Here is a 25,879-nt window from a genome sequence, read left to right as displayed (position 1 = left end):
CCAAAATTCGACGATAGTGCGTATTTGTTTCATTAACATTTTGGACAACTTGCCAGGCAGCATCAGAGAAAAGGTTACTGAAATATTAAGTAATAATTGTTATCATTAAATTGTCTTAGAAATTAATTAGGTATTTATTGTTACCGAACCGCATGAGGAATGATTTCCGATCTAGTTTCAACAGACCATTACGTGAAAAAAAGCACTGCGTCGCCCGCCGAGATACCGGTCGTCGATGACGTCACTTGCATAAAACCGGGATTCGTATGAATACCGGAACCGGGAGGCTAGTCACAGCGTATATATTATTATAAAATTTTATAATGATGGGGATAACAAAATACAATAAAAAGATACATTAAATAAAAACGGACTGAGATACCCGCTTTTGAATTCAAACTAACCGCCAATAAAAGCTACGGTACACGGCCTCCTGGATATGAAAAGAGACAAGTCTCTTATCCGGTCCTGCGCGTCAGCAAAATGTTTGTGATTTCGAAATGACATTTAACGGGAGTACCTAAGCTCCCTGTTTTGAAATGAAGTTCAAAGCACAAAAATGTGTAATATTGGTTGCATACTTTTTTTAACTCAAATCAAGCATTAAACCCTTGTTAATCGTTGCAGTACCTCTTTTATTAAATTTTACTATGTGTAGTTTCCGTTGTTCTTGTTTTCTAATTGCATAAATGGCAAAAAAAAATTGTCAAAAAAATTAAGGCAACCAATCGTGCACCGTACCGTAGCGCACCCTTCGAAACAAAAATAATGCCTTGAACTACGAATGCGCACGGCACGGCTTCCTAGATTAATAAGAGTCGAAGCCTCTAATACGGCTGGTCGAGTTCATCAGTTGCAAGCATTTTTACTGTTCCTGAGAGGGCGCCACTATACATTTGTGTATTTGGCTGCTTAACCGCGTATAAATCTCATTTTAAAAAGAATCGTAATTTGTATGTTACATACACTACTTCAAAAAGTAGAGTATTGATAGAAAAAAAAACATTAATACGATTTTTCATTAATTTAATTTAAAAAATATTCGTTTTTTGGTAGAGGGCGCTACTATACTTTTGGCTTTTGAAAGAACAGACAGTTCAAGGAACTCGACCAGCCGTATTAGAGGCTTCGACTCTTATTAATCTAGGAAGCCGTGGCGCACGGCCGGATAGACTAAAAAGTCTATCGTTATATCTAGGAGGCCGTGCTACGGTAGTACCGGGTACCGTCAGCGACCGCTAGGGGCGGGGGTGAAAGTCGACAGGGGATGAACGGCTATGTTTTTTTTTTTTTGGAGACACTTTGGTCTTGACAGTAGTAAAAAATAAGGTTAACCGTCCTAATGCTTGCTTTACAACTTTATGTCAGTCAACTGACTTTGACGACCAAAGTAATTTGTCCCCAATAGTACAGAAGTACGGTGTATTTGTCTGTTTTCAAATTGTGCGATTTTAGTTTTTTTTTATTATTGAACTGTGCTAAATGTTGCTGTCCAGCTTCTGTTCTTGGACTAGGTATGTGTTTGGGGTAATATCGCGGCCAAAATACTTTGGTCGTCACTTTTTGACACTTCAAATGTAAATGAAGTATGAATGTCAATATACATGACAATTTCAAATTATTCTTGTCAAAAATATGACATCTTCAGTCTTTGATACATATAGAATCGTCTTACTTGCTTCTGAAGGTTGTCTAAACCGCGACCATGTTGATCTTTTGCTTTTGAACCCTGCCTCCGCACCCGTATGACACTGATGGATTAAAATAATTTTGACAACAGTAGAAAATAAGGTTAAACATCCTAAAGCTTGCTTTACAATTGAATATCATTTATGTCACATTGACGACCAAAGTATTTTGGCCGCGATAGTACTAAAATTATCACTGTTTCGCGCGAAATGTAGTTTAACAATAATAAGAGACAATTGGGTCGCACGTGGGTTTGTATTACGCTTTTAACATTTATAAACTTGCGAAGGAGCGTAAGGCAGCTTGGTTCTAGCTTTGGAAATTTTATAAAATTTTGTTGTCAAATCAGGTTCACTAACTTTCCTAAGGAAACAACCAAGTTTTAGAGAGGGTCTGTGGCTTTCACTTTTTATAAGCGCACTCCCTCATTTTTGATCCCCTTTTTAATTACTCTGAGTGATGCTTTTGGTGTAACAAGTATCTATTTATTGCTTAACACTTTAATCAAAAATTAAAGTTTCCACTTTCCATCCCGGTAGCAACCAATTGGGTTTATATTTCAGGTATCTGCGTGGGCTTTTCCTTTTCCAGGGATCTTCTACATTTAGGTATTTCCATCGTTTAGTCCCGGGGCGCCCTCCATATTATTCGGGGGCCTCCCTTGTCGATAAACCGGCTCAACTAAGCTAGGGTCGACCGGACTGTGTTTATTTTTATTTTTATGTATGTGTTATTGGTTGTTACCACTTTTCCATCCCAAACTGAAAGTGTTCTTAGATTACTCCGTCAACAAAGCTTTGTCGCGGTTTCGTTTGCATTTTCCAGTTGCTGTAAATGTCAATTCTTCCTTATCGCGAGGGTCTCTCTATGTTTGAGGGGTTTAGTTTCTCCTAACATCCAATCGTTGAACACGACCCCGCGGCCCCTCGTTGTAAGTTGGTCTAAGTTGAATCCGAGTTCCTTGGCACAGAACTTCCGGAATGGTAATCTGTTCCCGAAGTTTGTGGTACTTGACAAGCGTCGTTTGTTTTTGCTTTGAAATAGTCATGTTCAACTCAACCGATGAACTTAGAGTACCTCAATTTGTTGACTTAACGTAAAGCAGTTAGGATTTTTCCCTTTGCACTAAATCACGGGTAGACGGGAAATGTTAAAGTCATAAGAATAGGGTGCCACAGACCACCGGACCACCCAAAGCCACTCACTCCTTCTATAGCGTATCTGCCGCATATTGTAAATTAACTTGGAAAAGAAAAAAAAAAGGCATGCTGAAGTTCTCGTCTAGTGCCCGCTCCCGCTCGAACGGTCCGAAGTAACTGTTTTGTTTGTAATGTACATGACCCTCCTGTTTTTTCTGAATGTTGAATTGTGTTGTTTATGAAATCAGTTTTGCTCAATTTTCAATAACGGTCCCGTCCATGTTGTCACTTCGGACTTGTTCGTATTTTCAGGAGAGGTTTTAGCGGAGCCTCATTCGGGGGTCTAGGAGAATGGCCAGAGCTCACCATTTTCCTAGAGTTTTAAATGAGCAGTCTTCTCACATTTGGGGAGACTTGGGTGCCCTCTCCCGAGACGGTTTTATTATTCATTAATCTCGGCGTTAACAAAAATCATAACATTGAATAAATAGCTGGTTATAATTATCGTGTTGTTTTATTTGCACTCTTCTGTGTGGTTCACAAACCCTGTTGGAACGAATCTGGTAATGTTTAATTTGTATTAAAAAAAAACACAACGTAGGGAAATTAACGAGGTACGATCACGCGCTCTTGGCCATTTTTGAATTTCGCGGGTTTTATTTTCATTGCGTATGTTGGTAGAAAAAAAAATGAGATGGCCGCTTGGTGGGATTTTTGAATTACCCACTTGGTTCATCACAGGACAAAAGCCAAATCAATTTATTGATGTTTTGTTAGAAATAGCGCGTCAGTGATCGACACAATAGTAATAGTGTGCGAAAATGTGTGCCGCAAGTGTTTCACGCATGGATTTGCTGTCCAAAGACAATTACGACACTTGGAAGATGGAAATGGAAGCTTTTCTCATCAAGAACGACGCATGGGACTACGCGAATGGAGTGTGTGTAAAACCTACAGCCGCAGAGACAAGCCAAACGGAGATAGAAGCCTGGATTAAAGGGGACAATAAAGCCAGATCAGAAATAATTTTGAGTATTTGCCCATCGGAATTGAAACAAGTAAAGGGTTGCACCACAGCTCGAGAAGTCTGGGTTAAATTAGAGAGCATACAGGCTGTTTGATGAAAAACGCCTCAACCCATAACTTTGTTATTTATTACCCGATTTCAATGAACAAAAAAATCAAAGATATGGTTTTTCAAGCCCTACAAAACAGCCATAAAATGGTTTTTTTTTGGCGTTATCTTCAATAGCTAACGATAGTCAACTTTTTTTTTTTAATGGACATATGTAGTTTTTTAGGCTTGGTCTGGTAAGGTTTTTTTTTCTAGATCTAATGATGTATTGAAAGTTATGATTTGGTTCATAGCTAACTGAAAACAAAATAAAACATTTTTTTGTGGTTCAGCTTATTATAAAATTTTTAAGAGTGCTGTGAAAAACAATCGGAATACAAAGTACGATAAATGTCATCTAAACGTTAGCTTAGAAGTTTTCAGCTGCTTTTTTAAACTTTTTTTATTTAAGTATAAAATAACATTGTCAGTCATGCAGGATGACTATTATTTTATGTTCGAGTGTAATAAAAATCGTAATTAGTCAAAAACAAAAAGTTAATAGAAAAAATAATAATAATAATAATTTATGTTTTCCAAGAAAATAATAATAAAACTCTTCAAGATTGCACCTGAAAATTTTCAAACTCACACTTGACATTTGTTGCTATTTGTATTCCAATTGTTTTTCACGGCACACTTGAAAATTTCATAATAAACTGAACCACAATTAAAAATTGTTTTATTTTTTTTTCAGTCAGCTATGGACCAAACGATAACTTTTAATACATCGTAAGATTCAGAAAAAAAAACTTTATCAGACTAAGCCTAAAAAACTACATATGTCCGTTTAAAAAAAAAAAGTTGACTATCGTAAGCTACTGAAAATAACGCCAAAAAAAATTATTTTATGCCTGCTTCGTAGCGCATAAAAAACCATATCTTCGGTTTTTTTTGTTCATTGAAATCGGATAATAAATAAAAAAGTTATGGGTTGAGGCGTTTTTTATCAAACAGCCTGTATACCAATCCAAGGGACCTGCTCGAAAGGCGACGCTGTTAAAACAGTTAACTCTGAAGCGTATGGATGAAGGAGGCGACGTACGTGTACACTTAAATGGTTTTTTTGATGCCGTGGACAAACTTGGTGAAATGGACGTCGGAATTAATCCGAATTTGTTAGCCATCATGCTACTTTATAGCTTACCGCCCAGTTTTGAAAATTTTCGGTGTGCGATCGAATCTCGAGATGAACTACCCGATCCTGAAACTTTAATGGTAAAAATAATCGAAGAAAACGACGCGCGAAAGAACTGTATGCGGAGTGTCCCGGAAAACGCTATGTTTTCGTCGAAAAAATCATGGTACAGGCAGAACAAACCAAACTGGAAACAGTCTGAAAAAGAACTCTCACGAAATTCTTCAAACGAAAATGAAAAGTTCAAATTTCGTTGTCACAAGTGCGGTAAATACGGTCACAAAGCAAATGAGTGTACGTATAAGAAGAACGAGAAGAATAAAGACAGTAACAATTCAGGAAAACATGCGAAAAATGCAGAAAATATGTCACTTTGTGCACATGTCGAATCGTTTGTTAATGGTCGCCAACATAAATGGTGTTTAGGTAGCGGAGCTACCTCACATTTAAGCAACGAACCACGAGATTTTTTGAACAAGAAAAAGGTGTCGAATGTCAATTTGAATCTCGCGAGCAATCAATCGACAAAAATTGTAGGTACTGAGATCGCATCTTTTACAGCCGATGTCTTCGGAGAAGTGAAGAACGTTACCTTGGACAATACGTTACATGTACCAGATTTACGCACGAATTTGTTGTCCGTAAGCAAAATAGCGGATAAAGGGTGCGAGATTTTATTTAAAAAGAACCATGCAATAGTGTTCGGCGCGGATGGAGACGTGAAATTAATTGGAGATCGAGTCGGAGACTTGTACTTCGTGCGTGTACCACGAAACTCGGCGTTTACTTCAAGTAACGACAATTTTTCGTTGCTGGAAATTTGGCATCGCCGTTTAGGACACGTCAACTACAGGGACCTAGTCAAAGCTGTAGCAAACGGATCCATTGAAGGCGTAGAAGCACTCGATTCAACCAGTCGCAATACTACTTGTGAAGTGTGTTGCAAGGGAAAAATGACTCGTACTTCCTTTCCGAAGTCTTCAGACCGAAAAACGAATTCTTTGGACATAATTCATATGGATTTATGTGGACTATTTCGCACTGAATCGAATGGTAAGGCAAAATATTTTGTCGAATTTATTGATGATCAGTGTCGCTGGTGTGAAGTCGGATTCTTGAAATCTAAAACAGAAGTCGTCGAGAGAGCATTTGAAGTCATTAATCTCATGGAAAATCAAAAAGGAAGAACGATCAAGCGCATCCAGTCCGATAATGGTACAGAGTATATAAATAACGACTTTGAGAAGTTACTCAAAAAACGTGGAATCACCAGATGACTGACAGTTCCTTACAATCCGGAACAAAATGGCATCTCGGAACGCAAAAATCGAACTCTTCTGGATATGGCACGATATTTGTTAATTGAATCAGGTCTCCCATCATCTTTTTGGGCCGAAGCTGTAAATACAGCGAATTACCTGAGAAATCGACGTCCATCCAAAAGTTTAAATGGAAAAACACCATACGAGATGTGGACCGGTAAGAAGCCAAATCTGAAGCATTTGCGAATTTTTGGATCTAAGGTGTTTTGTCTGAACAGATCACCTGGCAAGGGAAAATTAACTTGTCGAAGCAAGGAAGGAATCCTAGTCGGTTATTCGGAAGAATCGAAAGCATATCGCATTTGGATACCGGAAGAAAGAAAAGTCGAGATCAGTCGAGATGTGAAATTCATGGAATTGAATGAAAGAATTGAAGAAAATGAAACAGATGTACTCCTGGAAGAAGAGCCAGAAATTACTGGACCTCAAACAATCGACGTCGACGTTCAACCGAACGTTTCACAGGAATTAGAATTAGAACGAGATGATGAAATAGCAGATGAAGAAGGGGAAGTCCTACGTGATGAAGAAAATGTTGTAGAAGAACAACAACGGTCAAGAAGGGGGCCAGGTAGACCTAAATTGGTTAGAACGGGAGCACCTGGAAGGCCAAAGAAAGTGTATAACGAAATACCTCAAGAAGAAGCAAACAATACAGACTTCGTTTTAACTTGCGAGGTACCCATGAAGCAAGCTTTGACGGGGCCGGACGCAGGTGAATGGCTATCTGCCATCGTTGAAGAAATGAAGTCTATCTTGAAAAATGATACTTGGAAATTAGTCAATCGACCTCGTGATATTCAAATCATTGGAAGCCGAATGGTTCTCAGGAACAAATACCGAGCTGATGGAACTTTTGAGAGGAGAAAAGCTAGATTGGTGACTCAAGGTTTTAGTCAAAAACCAGGCATTCATTTCTCAGAAACATTTGCACCTGTAGGCCGATTTGGTTCCATTCGTCTTGTGGTCTCTCTGGCAGCTCAGTATGGGATGAAAATTAAACAATTCGACGTGAAAACCGTGTATCTCAACGGAGAATTGGAAGAAGAAATTTTCATGGAAGCACCGAAAGGACTCGAAAAATTCCTGGGGGAGATCAGCGAATCTGAAGGCAACAGCTCAACTGGACTCAAGGCTAAAAGAATGCTTCAAGAATTTCGTAAAGGAGACAAGGTTTGTCTACTGAAGAAATCTCTCTATGGATTGCGCCAAGCCGGTAGAAGCTGGTATTGTAAGTTGAACAAAACACTAAAGAATTATGGAGCAATTCCAACGGCATCGGACCTTGTTCGCATCGGTTCAGGGGAAGATGTGACATTAATAGCAATTTTAGTTGCTTCTCGAGACCTGAAAAGGATCAGCGAAATAAGAAGAATGTTGGCCGATCAGTTCGAGATTAAGGATCTCGGAGACGTAAAGCACTGCTTGGGAGTTGAATTCAGTCAGGTCGACGGCCAGGTTACGATGCATCAAAGAGTTTACGTAGCTAACGTACTTGAACGTTTTGGTATGTCTGAATGTAAACCTGTTGGAACCCCAGTGGATTTGGGCACGAAGTTGAAGAGAAACGGCGAACAGACCGAAGAGGATCTCAAACTTCCCTACCGCGAACTCGTAGGGGCGCTAACCTATTTAGCTACAACTACGAGGCCTGACATTTCTTTCGCTGTGAGCTGTTTAGGACAGTTCAATAACTGTTACAAGGAGGAACATTGGAAGGCGGCGAAGAGAGTTCTGCGTTTTCTAAAGGGTACCATGGGTATGGGTTTAACCTATGGATCCAATGCTGAACCAGTCAAGGGTTTCGTCGATCCCGATTGGGGGAGCTGTCCGGAAAACAGAAGATCCTACACCGGATTCGTATTTTTATTAAATGGAGGACCTGTGTCTTGGGATTCAAAGAAGCAGAAAACTGTCGCCCTATCAACTACAGAGGCGGAATATATGGCTCTATCGGAGTGTGTGAAAGAGGCCATCTACCTGCAACGTTTCTTGCGAGAATTAGGGTTCGACAAGAATGCTGAATTGGTCATCTTCTGCGATAATAGAAGTTGTCTAAAACTGGCTGAGAATCCAACATTTCACGCCAGAAGTAAACATATAGATATACGCCATCATTTTGTACGGGACGCGTTGCAAGATAAGAAGGTGAGCGTAGCATATGTACCAACAAATGGTCAAGTGGCAGATTTCTTAACGAAAGGCCTAGCAAGAATCATGAGTGGTGCGCGAAATCGGTCGGACTTGTGTGTGTGTAATTTCTTGAAGAACTGAGTACGAACTACTATCGACCCATGACTCGAGGGGAAGTGTTTGAAATAGCGAGTCAGTGATCGACACAATAGTAATAGTGTGCGATGAGAAAACAATTTGTTATTAATTTTATATTTTTGTATGTGTCAAGTTAATTTGTACCTCCGTTAATAAAGCAATTTATTAATAAAACATACTTCGTTGACCATACTTTGCTAACATGTTTAAAAAGTAGAACCTTTGTTAAAAGCTGTCTTACAGACATATAATCTATTCCATCTTTAAAAAAACGATAGGTTGCCATGTTTTAATTTTGTTAAATTGGCAGTACTGAGGAAAGCAGTAGTTATATTTCATTTCATTTTGGTTCTAAATCTTTTGGAACTAAATTTGAAGTGCTATGTTGCAAGATGATTCAAAAATAAAAAGTAAATAAAGTTGTCAATAAATGTCATTTTGACGTTTTTCCAATTTATTTTAAATTAGACAACACAAAGTAATAATTTAAGGGTTTACTACAAGTGCATAATGCCAAAAGTTGTGTTTGTCGAGACAAAACGTGGTGTGTTGAAGGGCTAGACACATTTTAAACGAGATAGGCCCGATCTAAGTAATGATGCGATTATTAACTGATTGGTGGATATCTTCAATGTGAGAACAATGAATTTGTGTTCGATGAAATCCTGAACTGTATAACTAATTTATAGGTAGGAAGATCTGTTATACAGTGAGTTTTTTTCAAGACTGGCCATAGGGTTTTACATGCTAATTTTTCAACCCCCTGTTATCTTTTGTTCCGATGAAAATATTCAAACCATTTTTGGAATAAAGTTGAAAGATTTTTTAAACTATCGGATAGATTACAATTCAATATCCCAAACTGTCGAAAAAGTTGTGAAAAAAATATTTTTAGGACGCCGAAATAATAGTACGTCGAGCGGCCGCCAGAATAGCGCCATTGTCGGCTCAACCAGCACCTGACGATCTCCAATTTTGGACGCTTTCGGCGCGCTAAAAAATATTTTTTTCACAACTTTTTCGACAGTTTGGGATATTGAATTGTAATCTATCCGATAGTTTGAAAAATCTCCCAACTTTGTTCCGAAAATTGTTTAAATATTTTCATCAGAACAAAAGTTAACAGGGGGTTGAAAAATTAGCATGTAAAACCCTATGGCCAGTCTTAAAAAAAACTCACTGTATATACAGTGTGGAAATTACTTATGGAATAAATTCAGTAATTTCAAAACTAATGACATTTGTCAAAAACGCTGAAACAGGTCAATTTTTATTTTTCATGGTGCTTATTCTAAGTTGCTTCACTTGTTCATGACGTCATCCATTTTTGAGCTATGACGTCATCACCATTTTTTTTAAATGACAACACTGACTTTTTTCTTCTTTTTCTGATAGACCTTACTACTACCTAAACGATTAATGAAAAAAATTGGTACCTTTTTTTTATTCATCGTTTAGGTAGTAGGAAGGTCTATCAGAAAGAGAAGAAAAAAGTGGGGGTTGTCATTTAAAAAAATTGGTGATGACGTCATAGTTCAAAAATGGATGACGTCATGAACAAGTGAAGTAGCTTAAAATAAGCATTATTAAAAACAAAAATTGACCTGTTTCAGCGTTTTCGACAAATGTCATTAGTTTTGAAATTACTGAATTTATTCCATAAGTAATTTCCACACTGTATGTTACGGACAAAGACGATAATTCGGCCAATAACGTTATTGGCCGGTCAATGACGATAATGGCCAGTCAAGTTGGACATTAACCATAATGTCCGGCCAATAACGTTATCTCCATGTAATTTGGGCAATGCTGATAATTCATTCATAACATAAAATAATACCAGCGCGCTGCATAAAAAAATTTGCAATTCGAAAGACCATGGATCACTCTCATGCCACAACAAAATTGAATAATTTTGAGTACTCTCAATATTATTTGAAAAATTTGTATTTTTCACTTTGTTCTAATAGTTATTTATGTGTCAAGGGCATTATGAAGATGTTGATGTTCGAGGGCAACCAGTTTAAAAGGTCGAGGGCCGCCAGGCCCGAGAGTTTTTACGGTGCCGAGAGCATAAACATCGAGTAATGCCCGTGGTGCATATAACGTTTTATGTTTCACTGCATTTGAATTTGTGAACATTTAAAAAATTTATAAATTGTGAACTTGATTTTGCTAAATTTCCTAGTTTGCGGTGGCTCGTATCTATGACGACTTGTTTGAGCGGGCGTAATAAACGGGCATTATGATTTATTCGCCCTAGGGCATGATAGCCTACTTAATATATCTCGTTGTCAAGGTATAAAAAACAAATAATGATTCAGTGAAACATAGTAGCTATTTATGCACCAAGGGCGTTACAATGATGATTACGCCCGGAGAACGATGAATCCAGCTAGAGGGCTTTAGCCCGAGAGATGGATATCGTTCGATGGGCGTAATCATTCGGTGACGCCGTGGTGCATACAAGATTTTATTTTTCACTATACGTGTTCTTTAAAAAAAAAATGGCATCTTTGCAATTATGAATTGATGAGGGCGCTATGAAGTCATTACGCTCGCTTATTCTTATTACACCCTGTTATTGTTCCCCGGTTGTTATGGACATGTTTACGTATTTCGTATCCTAGGAGTTATCATGCAATTATACTAAAGTGAAAAATAACTTTTTTTTTTAGTTTTTATTATTTACTTATGTTACCAAGTAAAATTTGATAAGTGTGAATAATATTTTTTCACATTGTACCTACTTCAGCACATTTGATAAATAAAAATACTAAAAGAAAACAATATATTGTCTAGTTTCAATAATAATCATGGAACCTAAGAGTATATCAGCATTACCCAGGCGTTTTTGACCATTATCATTAATGACCGGGCAATGCTGATAGCGTTAGAATAAAAATGACATTTTTAATAACATTGCCCAACCACCACGGGCCATAACGTCATTATCAATAATCGCCAGGAAAAATGGACATTCACGTCATTGGGTGATATTAATAAAAATAAGCAAATGCTTCCAAGCATTTGCTACTTAGCATTAGCATTTGCTTTAAAGTAAAAGCTTTTGCTTCTAGCAATTGCTTGTTTTGGTATTAATAAAGAAATCCTCTTGACGAAAGCATATGCTAGTGACTTGACAGGAAAATGTATCCAAAGTGGTGCCTTGTCTATAATCTTTCCCGTGACAAATTTTATAACATTCGATACAATTGGTTGACTTACTTCCATGAGTTCAGCTACCCCAATCTGAAATCCTATAAATAGTTGAACACTATTTATTACTCTATGAATAATTTAATTTTTTATACTTGGATCAGCCACATATCGCAACAATATTTTTATTTTCATCACCGAAGATAAAGTACCACCACGAGTTTCTTCATCGTCGTTCCCAAGAAAATCAGCAATCCACTGAACACTTTCATTTAGGAAATGAAACAATTTTACATCCTCTTCTCTTGTAATGGTATTGTCTTTCCTTTCTTTGTAAAATTTACGGTTTCTTGGCACTTGAAACATACTTTTATGGTGCTTTAACAGCCGATTTATAACTACTAGTACAACACGAAGGAGAATGTCATTTATCCTAGCAATTGCTTACTATTTCAAGCAAATGCTAAACTTTATTAATAGTAAAAGAAGCAAATCCTTATATCGTCAAGCAAATGCTTTCTAAAACGAGCAAAAGCATTTGCTAGTCAGGTTTCACTAGCATTTACTACACTTTTATTAATATCACTTAAAGCAATTGCTTATAAAATAGCTAGCAAAAGCATTTGCTACCTTTTATTAATACTACCCATTGTCCGGCCATTGTCGTCAATGTCCATTTATCGTCTTTGTCCGTAACATATATATATACAGAGTGATCACAAAAAAACGCCCCAGCTTATATCTTTCTTATTTGACATCCGGTTTCAACGAGCAATACATCAAATTAAAGGGTTGAAAAAGTACTATAAACTGGATATAAAATGTTGCCCTTAGCAACCCTCCCTTGCAAGACTCAAGGGGCAACTTTATTTTTTTTAATCGCAACATTTTTTTGGTACAGTTAGATTTATTATGTTTTTGTGAGTTCAAAAATATAGCACATCCTGTATATTTAAATGTAATTCTAATTTCTAATTCTAATAGGAATAAATAGAACTTTATTCCATGGCCATGAATTACTTATGAAGACATTTTTGTAGTCATGGAAACAATATTTATTAAGTAATAGGTACAAACAATAAAAATAACAATTTTTTTTTCAACTGCTTTGTTTAAATTGAGCACCATTTTGTTCGCGACACTTCGCGTGGCATTCAGAAGGCTTTCAGGTGGCGTTTCTCTGCAAGTAGTGATTTCTATTATTTCCGAAATATGCTTGCAACATATCCACAATTTCATTATTGTTCATTTTATTTCACAACGCAAAATTGGAGAAAAAAAATTAAATAAAAATCACGACAAATAAAGTTTATTTTCAAAATAAATGTTAATTTTTTTGTGTTTCCATGGCTACAAGAATATCTTAAGTAATTCATGGCCTGTTACGAATAAAGTTCTACTCATTCTTAATGGTTTGTAATTAAATTTTATTTATTTCTTATGTTAGAATAACATTTAAATATACAGGGTGTGCTATATTTTTTAACTCAAAAAAACATAATGAATCTAACTGTACCAAAAAAATTATATGTTGCTATTTAAAAAATTTTAGTTGACCCTTGACCCTTGTAAGATAGGGTTGCTAAGGGCAACATTTTATATCCAGTTTATAGTACTTTTGGAACCCTTTAATTTGATGTACCGCTCGTTGAAATCGGATTTCAAATAAGAAAGATATAAGCTGGGGCGTTTTTTTGTGATCACTCTGTATATATAAAACTGAATGTCTGTTTGTTTGTATATTTTGTATACAAATCTACAGTTTTACTCCGATCTTGATGAAATTTTGTACACTTGATCTTCAAAACAAGAAGAAAATTACTGTCTACTTTAATTTTACAAAAACCAACCCCTACTACCATTTTCAACCCTGTTAAGAAAAAAAGACAGTTTTTTCGAGTTGGAAATACCCTCACCTTCGCCGCTTCACCCCTATTTCATCCTCTGAGTATATCGTCACCTTCGCCGCTTAACACCCACAAAAAGCAACCCCTATTATCATTTTTAAGCCTGGTAAGCACAAAAAAATTTTTTCGAGTTGGAAATCGCGTTTGCATGATATGTTCAGTTGTCATAGTTACATTTGGTTGTTTATAAAAGTAGCAATTTCGCAAAATGTGTTTGAATGATTGTGTTTTATCGGAAGATGTCTTAAATGAAGCAGAACAAGCTTCAAATAGCTTAAGACCGGTTACCGGAAAAATCAAAAGGCAGGTATCTGAAATTAAACGAGACAATTAAACAATAGGAGGATCTAAATAAGGTTACAACTGAAAATAAAAGCGTTATGTTGGCGTATTTTCATGAATTGGTAAGTGATCATAGTGTTAGTTTCTTACCGTATTGATCTTTTTGTTTATATAGTCGAAGAAAAAAGTAGTCTACAGTAAAGTTTTAATTATTCTTCGTAAAAAGACAAATTTCATATTGAAATCACTGTGTTTATCACAATACATGAAACTGGAAACATAATTTTAAAACATTCTGAAATTTGCTGGCGAAGCCGCGGGTAAAAGCTAGTATTGCATAATTACAAAAAAGGGTCTAGAGGTTACTAGAACTACAAAAAGAAGAAAACCAGAAAAGTGGAACCATTTTTTAAAAGAGATCTGAACGAAATTTTTCGTGGGATAAACATTAGAAAATGATTCGGAATCTAATGATGAAGATAATTCTGAAGATGAAATAATGGAGAGTGTCTTTTAAGGATGAACTGGAGTAACAATCTCAGCAAAAAGCTGCGGAATTCTTACAATGCTATGAAACGTTTATTACGAGAAATCAATATTTGAAAAAATAGTTTTTAATTTTTGGAAACGAATTGTAATGAGTTGCAAGTAAATTTTGTGTTTATTTTCTTGATATTTAGATAATTACTTACATGTGATTTTACAATCTTTTGACTAAGACTGTACGTGAAAGTAAACAAAAGCACACTGAATTTCAATTTTCATTGATTTCTGTTAAAGTTCTTCACGTAACTGTAGTAAAACGTGCGATATGAGTGTAATATTGCATACCGACGTCAATTATATGCATTTTGTTCACTTTTATTGAAATTAAAACAGATACATAACCTCAAAAACCGTGTTTTTCCACATATAATTAGCGATTACAAGGAAAATCCTCGACCAACTTTTTTTGTAAATTCATTAGAAAATTCTACGATATCGATACTTTATGTGTGAAAAATTTAAGAAAAATTGGCCTTCTTGAAATATGTTTTTTATCAATTTTTATCCGACCATTGCCCGATTTCTCATAAGAACACATGTAAAATATCCCGAAATTTTAAAAGGTAATAACTTTAAAATTCCTCGATCAAATTTTTTTAAATTTGGCACAGTACTTTAGAATGGATGAAAGGACTATTGTACCAGTTTTAAGCAAATTTCGCCATTTTTCAATGTTACTCCAGTTCATCCTTAAAAAAAGTGATTCCATTTTGGAGAACTTATCCGTTTTCTGATTGTTAAACTAAAACAAGCGTTCTTGAAACTCATTCAACGACTAAAGCCTCCACCAGATGTTTACATTTTGATTTGTCTTTTTTTTCAATTGCTATTTTTAATAAAAAATGCTGGGTTCTCTATTAATCTCTTGTAATACAGTTTCAATCGATTCGCAAAAAAGCGGAACCTAAGTATGGCAACACTGTGCCTTCAAAATTTTCAAAATTCCTAACCAAACTTTTATTCAGATATACATGATGATCTGTTAGATTGTCATGGCCAAGCATCGTTTTTTTAAAGTTGGAATACATTATACCTTTTAAATTTTTGTTCAATTGTTTGTTAAAGTAATGAAGTCTAATTTTGGCATAACTAAAAATTATTTCTTTGATTAATATAAAATTATGATTTTTCGAAAAAATTTCAAAATCTAAAATATGGCTATCTATAGGAGAAAACAAGTTAGAGGGTAAAGTAGCAAAAACAACATTACAGATCCTGGTAATGACATTATCTATAGAACTTAGAAGGATTATTGTTCTTTTTTGGCAATTTTTAACATAACACGTGCTAGTCATCTTCAAAAAGTATGAGTTTTATAATATGAAAGCAAACAAATAGGTCCGTTTTCTTAATACGGTGTGATCAAGAATGACTGAGTCAGTCATTGTTGATCACGCTGTACAAAAACAACAGATAAAGTCCATTCACGTTGGATTTTCCCTGCTAATTGTTGTCACGTTGCAAGCCTGCGCCTCCTTTCCTAGTAATTTTTACATTATCGTGTTTTATTCGTGATAGAGCGATTGAGAGCGATTTGACGTCTTTAATTTTGAATGTTAGTTTGACGTGTGAAATAAAGTCACAGATTTTTTAATAAAATTCTATTCCTGGGTGATTTTACCATGGCGAAAAGAAAAAAGGTTAATTTTAAAATTGCGTTAACCTTCCACAACTGACTTAATGTGACGAAACCGGCAAGCTAATACGGACTCAAGAAAAAATAGCTTCAGTTCGAAAATTAATTAGTTAGAATCCTTTAATATTGAATGTATTTTATGTATTAACATGATTATAATCTATTTACGACCTTTATTGAACAGTTTTAACAATACAACGTTATTTTAAAGGTAATATGTACATCGAAAAAACTTAAATTAGAAAAAAATTATTAAAAATCAAAATACACCTTTCTTTTGTGGTATGCAATTGTAACAATACATTCTTGAAACGTCACAACCACAATCAAAACGTATATATAAGTGTCTCTGAATAACTGAAATTTTATTGCCAGATTTGTTCCATCATTTAGATGCATTCCTTACTTCCATCGTTTCCAATGAAAAGAAACTTCACACAATTTCGTTTTGGGTTCATTTTCTATAACTTATTCTGGTTCCTCATCACTCATCGTCATCATGTTAGTCGCAGAAGGTTAAGTAAATGTAGTCATTAAGGGTTTTTTCACTTAATCAACAAGGCGAGCAGAAAAATACAACACCAGTAGCAGGGGCAGCTTCTCTGGATAGGCAGGGGAGGCAGTGCCTCACCAAATACCGGGTGGGGCATCGTATACGCGCACGCGAGAAATCGCGACTTCTAATTAAATAACATTGTCGAAATTTTTCACACTTACCTGGCTATTGGTAAGGTACATTTCATAATTTTTTGATAATTTTTAACTTACAAACAAAGCCAAAAAAAAATAAAATGTAAATTTCAACCAAAAAGTCATATTCTGATTTTTATACTGACCTACCCAGATTCACTTCCTATAATTATTTACGAAATCAGCGGATAAAAACAACAATTAGATTTTGAATTAAACGCAATTTTACATTTCAACTTTCAAAATCATTTTTATTTATGATCTACTACTTGTGCTGTCGTAAATTTAGGTGACAATGGAAACTGTCATTTTTATGGCAAAGCTGTAAGTAAGACGGTCAAAACGGCCTGCTACTGGTGAATGCCCTTTTGTTGGCAAATTATAGCATTTGGGCCATAAATCACGTGTCTGGTTTGCGTTTAAATAAAAAAGCGAATTATTTAGTTAACCAAGTCAAAATTTGTAATTGTGCCACCAGGGTTTGATGCGCCAGCAGATACAAATGCATTTAGTGTAAAAACTTTATAGGTAAATTAACAGTTAATTTCAGAAAACTAATAAAACTGTTACGGCCTTATTTATTAACAAAAAAAATTTTAAAAATTCTCAAATATACCTTATCAATAATTAGTTTGGTATATAAAATTTCGAAAATTTTATTTAATTAGAAGTCGCGATTTCTCGCGTGCGCGTATACGATGCCCCACCCGGTACTTTACTAACCAAAATCTTTTTTAATAGATAATTTTTTTTTTTTTTTTTGTATAAACATATTTTTCCTACTACGTATCTAGAAAGTTTCATCTACTGCCCTAGCAACACACTTGTAATCGAAAGTGAAACCTATCTTGCGTGTGGTTGCTAGCTACGAAAGTAAAATACTTACGCGACTAGGAGATTCCTTACGGGACGAGGAGAATTTATTTTATTTTGTGACAATTTCGATTGAGGTACCTACCCAAATCATTAAATGGAAAACAGCAACACATTTTATAATAATATGTAGTTTAATTAGTCCAATTGAATACAACAAAGGAAAATTAATCTACTTATTCACATTTATTGTGATTTATGAATTGTTGGAAAGTTAGGTTATATCGCTCACCCGACTTGACAGGCGACAATGAGCCTAACGTAATTCCAGCGGCTCTTTCAATTCCGTCACATTCCATATTTTGCGGGAAGACTTGTTGCATAAATACCAATAACCGCAAATTATCAAACTAACATTACTACGGATTACACGCACTTACACAATTCACGCGGTTTTAAGACGAAAAATAAAATGTTTGTAAAAGCTGTTGCTATGGTTTTTACTTCCAAGATCCAAGGACGGTCGCGATACGGCACGATTTTTGCTATTTTTTTTTAACATTATAAAATGTTGGTGCTTCGTAGTAGGAAAAATTTAATACAATACACGATGCGCAAGTTTCTTCTTTCACCGCGGAGGTTTCAAGGCCCTCGGCTGTCGCCTCGGGTCTTGAACTACCTCCTTGGCAAAAAAAGTTCACTTACGCATCTGGTAATGTAAATAACTATTTATGTTTGTATACTTTTATTTTGTACCTACACTGAATTAATTATTATCGAAGAATAACTGTTGCATGTGTTAATTTAATTATGTATTTTGTATTTGGCGCGTTTTGCATTCGGCGCCTTCGCTTCGGACTGCAGAGCCCAGAGCGTAGACTTATTCAGAGCGTTCAGCGTACCGTAGAGGCACCGTAAAATATGCCACTTCATTTTTCCGCCTAAGCTGTGTGGTTGGTGGAATAAAGAACTGAATACCATCAACCCGTCATACACTGTTATTGGTTACTGGGTGTTAGCAAAGTGCAACTCGAGGCAATGCCTCTGTAGTTTTGTCATTTTCATTGTAGTCGTAAAATTTTATTTTATATTATGATTATTGTGACTATGAGCGATTAACGGACACAATGGTTGTGTCGAAAAGGTTGGGAAGCGGCGCGGGCGTGAATCATGCGTTCCTTCAGCTCGACCTCGAACAGAAGTTGAAATTTAATGTTGTTGTTGTTAAACATTGCGGTTTAGTTAGGTTATGCAGGCTAGTGATGGTAAGTAGGTAAGTAGCAATTTAATAAAAATGATCTCAATGGCAAGTACCAGTCACGAACAAGAGGCGGTTGTCGTTCCTGTTAACGTCGATCTCGATTTTTTGATAAATAAATGCCGGTCTTGTAAACTTTCCTACGAAGATAAGTTTTATATAGATTAAACAGTTAAAGAGACCCTGTCCTGATGTAACTGATCTGAGTAAAACTTTGGTAACTACTTGTAAACAGAATAGTACATTTACTAATTCGTCCTAGGTACGGAAAATATGATTGGCTTGTTGGAAGTAAATTACTTAAAAAACTTTTTTTTTATTCTGTTCGTGACTAATAATAAAACAGTGTGGACAAAAACGGGGTATTCTGATTTGAACGATTTAGGGCGTGCATTAGAGAAGCACAATAAGAGTAAAGAGCATATTGATTTTGCTTGTAAATTCGTTCTTTTCGGTAAACAAAACATTGCCACCGTAATAGACCCCACGGCAACGGCCATACCACGTTGAAAAGTCCCGGTTCTCGCCCGTAATAGTCCCCGCTCGGAAAATGGAAATAGAAAAGTTTAGATAAGAATAGCGTACGGGAAAATCGTGAAATTATCAAGAGTCTAATTGATATTGCAATTTTTTTGTGCCAGCAAGAGTTGTCGTTTATTTTCCATAATAAACCCAATGCATGATATTGTTTTCTTAATGTTACTGTCATTTTCAAAACGTCCAGGTTAGGGAAAAGTGGAACATCTTGAAATTACGTCTCACATTTGTAATAATAATAAGCATTATATCCATCACCACCGTTGAACTGGAGCAAGGTCAAAAAAAAATAACGCGAAAAAACTGACCAAGTGACTGACCAAAAAAATTGCTGGTGCCTACCCGGTTTTGATCTTGACGAGCCGCTACTGACCAGTAGGTAGGAGTAGGTATCTATTGTATGTTCCTAATCCCATCATACCGATTAACAACTGACACTATTTTTAGTGCAAATGAAAACAAAATGGATGTATTATTACCTATTGTTATCCTCTAAAAAGTTTAATAACAATATTTGAAAAATGACTGTTTCTTTGCTGACAGCGAATAACATAACCTCTACAGTCTACGAATGACTTGGTTACTTTATCAGCCCGTATTGGTGACATACACAGCTAAAGCATTTTTGAACTAAAAATCACACCGCCACAATATTGAATTATTTGACCTTGACTAGGAATATCCAACGAGAATGGACTTTACACATATATGTTAGGCAAATACAGAACAGATTTGCTATTACTGCTGCATAACTTGCCCTTACTTGCATATCGGAATCCTATATCTAATACTCCTATATGGAGCATTCCCTATTTTACTGCATGGACGGTTCGTGGACAGAGCAAGGGAGACAGACATATTGATGTCTGCATAAGTTGCATCTTACGGATTATTTGGTTCAAATGCGCAAGGGCAACTTTACGGTGTCAAAATTCACACAATCAAATAAGCAATTAATTTTGAAATAGCAAAAGGAAAAGTTTGGAACAAAATTAATTTTTAAATGAAAAATTTTACCAGTAAGCGTTTTTACATTTATTTAAGGGGAATTTTTAATTATGTGACGTCTCATTTTGTTCAATATATGTATTACGTATTAACATACGGTTGGCTTAAAAAAAAACGGGAACTGTCAGAAAAAGTTCTGTCATATTTTATTTAAATTTTTATAGTTTGAAACGGCCTTTTAGAATTTAGGTTAAAAAAACTGCACTTATGTGTCAGAAATACTGTCAAACAGACACAAATTGACATAAATTGACAAATTAAATTTTCAGTTCACATTAGGTCAAATTTCATTTCCTGTTTTTTTTGAAGCCAACTATACTATTGCAATAGTTGTAATAATTCGTCAGTCTTGAAATTGGATATTTGAATAAAAAAACTCCGAACCGGTTCAGACAAAATCATCATCAAAAACTTTTGATGTTATTCTTGTTAATACGCAGATAAAATGAGTCTTGAAACTGAACATTTGCAGCAATCGATCTCCGATGTGGAAATTAGCACATTATTGTTGTTTTATTAGGATTAAAAGTGGCACTTTTTTGATGAGCAAAATTTGCCGAGCGAATGCAAAAGTCAAAAAAATGCCAGTGGAGACAGGAAACTCCCTAGCTTTAGGTTGGCGGCACTTCGGTGCATGCGCATTTTCACGAAGTGGCACGAAAGGATAGAAAGTAAAGTTGACTCAAGTTGCAAAAAACCACTTGTCGTTTGCAACAGCATTTTTTTCAAATTTTTGAACCAAATAGAGGCACAAAGGGACCAGAAAATCATAGTTTGGGTTGAATATTTTCCATATAAGTACAGTTTTAAAGTAATTTCAAATGACTAATGCCATAAAAGTGCTGTTGCAAATGCAAAGTGGTTTTTTGCAACTTGCGTCAACTTTATCTTCGTCCACAAATTGAAAGCAAATGCTCCATATAGGAGTATTAGATATATGATCGGAATCAACGCTTTACATGGTGATGCTCCGTCTATTCTATTTCCCACGTCACTGCTCGCATCACATCGCATGCTTCCAAAGAAGACACCTGTACGATATGGCAACGCGGCGACTGAAACTCCAACAGTTCCCTACACCGCGTAGAATTTCGAGATAGCGCCGGTGTGGGGCGCCACCATGAGTTGTTATTTTTCTGTCATTTTGTTTTCATTGACTGTCAGCTATTTCTCGCAGTTTAGTCAGTTTGGTAAAAGCGTTTGTAGCGGGTGTGGTGCACGTTTTGCAAAACTTAACCTATACGCATCGTGTGGCATTTCGGCAGTTGGTGGCCACTTTCTACACAAATTTCCCAGGTCAATTCCGAAAACTAAGAGAAACCAAATATTTGCGAAAGGTAAGTCACGACTTTTATCTTCAGGGTTATGTTTTATTTTGTTTTTTTTTTCGTCTTGCGTGCCGTGTCTGGTCGACGTGTTTAGTCTAAAGATGTTCCCCGTGAATTTTAATAAGACTAACGGTAATTTTAGTTAGTAGAACTGTAATTTGTACAAACATTAACTGCGAAAAATAAGAAAAATCGCGACTACTTGGACAGCAGAACTAAGCGCGCGGAGTCATGTGTACACTTTTACTGTTGCGGTTGGGTAAGAAAGGAAGAACGGAGGTCATCTTCGTCGTAATTGAAAGTAACATCAGACTAAACACGGTTAATTGGAGCTAGTTTGTTTTTGTTTTGTTCATTCAGTTTTTAGGTCTGTGAGAGATTGTGTTTCCGCTAAACGTACTCGTAAGTTCACAGTTGAACAGCGGCACAGAAGGTTGATTAATTTAATGTGAAAAGTAGAATCGTCAGGTGATTTTTTTGTCTAGAGGATTTAAAAAGTTGTAGGTGTTACATGATACAGACTTCCCATTAATCAAGGATATTTATGTGAAATTATTTGCACTCTAACACTTACGCAAGTTTTGAAAGTAGTTTTTTTTTATCAAAAATTTAGGAACAAGTTCCGTCTGCAACTCTTCTTTATACTTTTTGTATGAAAACTTGATGTTTTTGTAAATGTGTACATTTTAATTTCAGTTATGTACAATAAAATTTGTCCTTATTACGACGACGTTAAACCAACAATGGTTGACATAATTAAGTGTAAAAAATTGTAGAACTGCATTGCATTAGCAGGTAGGAGGTCTGTATGTGGCAAATGTCGACTGTGAAAAATGGGACTAAATTATCTGTATTTATTGCTTCTATATCACTAGGGAATGGAAAAGCTTCATTAAAAAGTTGTTAAAATACATGAGTACACGTAATATGTATACACCAAATGCTTTGTATAAATAAGCACTAACATATGCATAAACACAAACAAAATTTTGTTCATAGCTCAGTCAGTTTACTATGAATTAATAATTATGCTGATGAATATGTATCTGAATGAAAAAAAATTTCGATTTGACGGTGTCAAATTTTTTGTGTGTCTATCTAGAACAATTCTAAATTAAAACGTTACCGTTGAAAATAGACACACCGCTGCATCTTCTATTTCTGGAGGTAGTCTTTTTATGCTTTCGATCGGTTGAAAAGCCGGTTTTCTCGTAATGATGTTTCAGTTTCCAAAAAAGAAGTTAACTCCAGTCAGAATAGAATGGGTCAGCAACAATGGTTTTGTTCTTAATCTAAAAACTTCTCAAATAGAGACACTGTACCTAATTATTATGATGCAACATTTTACGATTTACGCCCAAAGCATTGGTACATTTTTTTAGACAAGACGTATGACATTCCCACTTGTGCAACATTTTTAACAGGCAATTGCCGATTAACACTGATACATTCTGAAATTTGTATAACTCTTTCCCGGTTTTATAATTTCAAGGGAATATTCTGTGTTTTCATTATATTTGATTGAAATTATATCTTTTTAAATTTTATCTCCACAATAATTGAGTTGTAACGCAAGGTTGTTACGTTTTTGCTATATCTGGTGAGCTTGCTTCAGTTCAGAATGTCATATTAAGAACTCTCTATAATATCAAGGCAACATGGACTTTCAGAACAAGGATTCGGAAGTGATGCATGTGAAGATTCTAACTTTGACGACGACTTTATTCCTGAAAATTCTAGTATTAAAGAAGAAAGTGATGCTGGTGATATTCAGATGTAGAAGAGTCGTCTGATTTTCAAAACATGAGAATTTGTCAGTGCGAATGGTAGCAAGAAACGGAAAAAGGAGGACGTTTAAGAATCAACGGAGACATTGGTGTGTGGTGACTGAAATATTTACAAAATGTCAAAAAGTAGAATTTTATTCTCCAAATATGTAGAAACAATCGTTGTTTTTATATTCATGGTCCTATATAAAGCACCTACCTGTATATCTTCTTATTTTACTATCTATTGGTTTTCGCCTTACGTCTTACTTGTTTTTTAAATACAGGGTTATTATAAATGATTGTAGTCGAAGTAGGCCATGCCCATGTTATTACGTTTTTGCCGCTTTCATGTGAACTGTCAATTTTTGTCGCTGTCACTGTCATTTTTTAGGTGAAAAGTGCGGTGATGAGAATTTTATTTATTTTTGTTAAATTAACGATTGAATCCAGAAATATTGAGTTGTTCCACAATCAATTTTAAAAATATTGAGTTGTTTTGCACCCAATTTAACACATCATTTTGATGATTTTTTTATGTGGAGCGGCAACCATAAATTTTACATTCAGTTTTCACGCCTACTTCGACTACAATCATTTAGAATAACTCTGTATTTACTTAATATTGAGCAACGTATGTAGTTCCGGAATTTTTTGTTTAACCATAAACATACGTAATTTTTCCTCAGTGTTTTTTTATTGTTTTGTTATATGTATTTACAATGCTCTTGAATACATTTTTGTTAATAATGGCACATATTTATATCAAATGCAATCTTGGGTTGGAAGTGAATCATCATTAAAAAAGTACCTACTACAAAATTTAAATATGTATTATTCAAAGGGCTTTCAACTTAAGTATATGACAGTTTTAGCAAGTTAAATAAATTGCATTAAAATAATGCAAATGTAAAGTAATGTAAGCAATGTACATTTAGATGGTTCAGTAATTAAGAATATCAATGGGAGACATGGGGTTTCATCCTCAAGTCTGACTCGTTTATTTTCTGGTAAGGTATTTGAAAACAACACTTTCCTTACTAAGCGGTCAGGTACACGTTTTTACAGAAAGTTTAAAATCTGCTTTAATTCTTGATAAAATTCTGTAAAAAAATATTAGATACATATAAACAATTCGGGAGGTAGACTTGTAAAAAAGTGTAAAGGGACGGTCACGTGATCTGCGCGCAAAACCAATCTGTGTGGTCGAGTCCATTCGCCGGAAAATAGGGGAGATTTGTCAGAGAGTTGTTTACATGTTTATGCAGTGCAATTTTATTTATACCACTTTGCTTTATACGCTTACCAAGTTCACCCAAGGCTTCAAATCTGTCTTCACAAGCTAACTGAAGATAACTTTACAGTGTTTTCGTAAGTACAAAAAAATAATAGGAAAATTAATTTTATAACCTCACTTTCAATAGCAATTGACTTGTAAATGAAATGAAATAAAAACTTAACTAACACCATCGGAATTTTGTAGGTTTTGTTTGGAATGGCTTCGCATCAAACTTTTGACCAGCGTGGGAAAATTTTACAGTCAAGCTCGCGAAATTATAGCCAGCGTTATCGCATTTATGAAACACGAATCAGTGTGTTAGAAACAATCAGGAGTTATAAAATTTAATAAAAAGTTGATTTTACGTGTAATACTTTTATCCACAATTCTGCATGCATAAATTACATTAGTATTATAAAATAATAATGCTAGACTTCGCCTCCAAATCTGGCAAAAATTCCCTATTCATTATTATGGATTATATCATAAACTGCTTAAAACGTTTTATTCTACGGTGAAAATTTCCCATGATGCGCCACTGTCGTGATTCCCAGTGATTCTCATTTTCTCTACGCCACTGCCGTATTAAAAGCCGCGCAAGCTAAGCTCCGCCCCAGGTCCTTTACAGTTTAATACGATTCTAACTAATATTAACTAGTCTCGGACTCTATTGCTAGCCCTCGCTATCGCTCGGGCGCAAACACGGCCTCGACGGATACACCGGTGTCCCAGAACTGCCGCATGATATTTTAATAGCGTATTCTGGAGTGAAAATCAAGACTAAAATTGAAAGAAAAAATGTCGAGGGTCCTATAGTATCTATACCGTAAGCGATTTTCGCTGACCAATCATAAGACCTTTGTTAATTGCTTTATTAGGTAAGCTCATTACTTTATTTCATTTCCATGGATTTTCATAATACGATAAAATTCGTTGAATTATTTGGTCCACTGTAATCGAATAATAAATACATTGTGACATTTCTTAACGTCATTTT

General features: G+C 35.4%; 2 protein-coding genes across 7 annotated transcripts in view; one reads left to right on the top strand and one right to left on the bottom strand.

The window, feature by feature from the left end:
• LOC138126098 (uncharacterized) overlaps window positions 1-25,879 on the bottom strand; it is a 404,235-nt gene that overhangs the window by 103,947 nt on the left and 274,409 nt on the right. The gene's annotated exons all lie outside the window — the stretch shown is intronic.
• Window positions 21,671-25,879, top strand: part of Tpst (tyrosylprotein sulfotransferase) — a 176,525-nt gene continuing 172,316 nt past the window's right edge. For all 6 annotated transcript variants that reach the window (XM_069040866.1, XM_069040867.1, XM_069040868.1 and 3 more), the window contains exon 1: window positions 21,671-21,846. The gene's annotated coding sequence lies outside the window, so the exon portion shown is untranslated. The remainder of the gene's footprint in view (window positions 21,847-25,879) is intronic.

Source organism: Tenebrio molitor, chromosome 3 (genome assembly GCF_963966145.1).
Source record: "Tenebrio molitor chromosome 3, icTenMoli1.1, whole genome shotgun sequence".
In the NCBI taxonomy this organism is placed as follows: Eukaryota; Metazoa; Arthropoda; class Insecta; order Coleoptera; family Tenebrionidae; genus Tenebrio; species Tenebrio molitor.
This window is presented reverse-complemented; position numbering and strand designations above follow the sequence as displayed.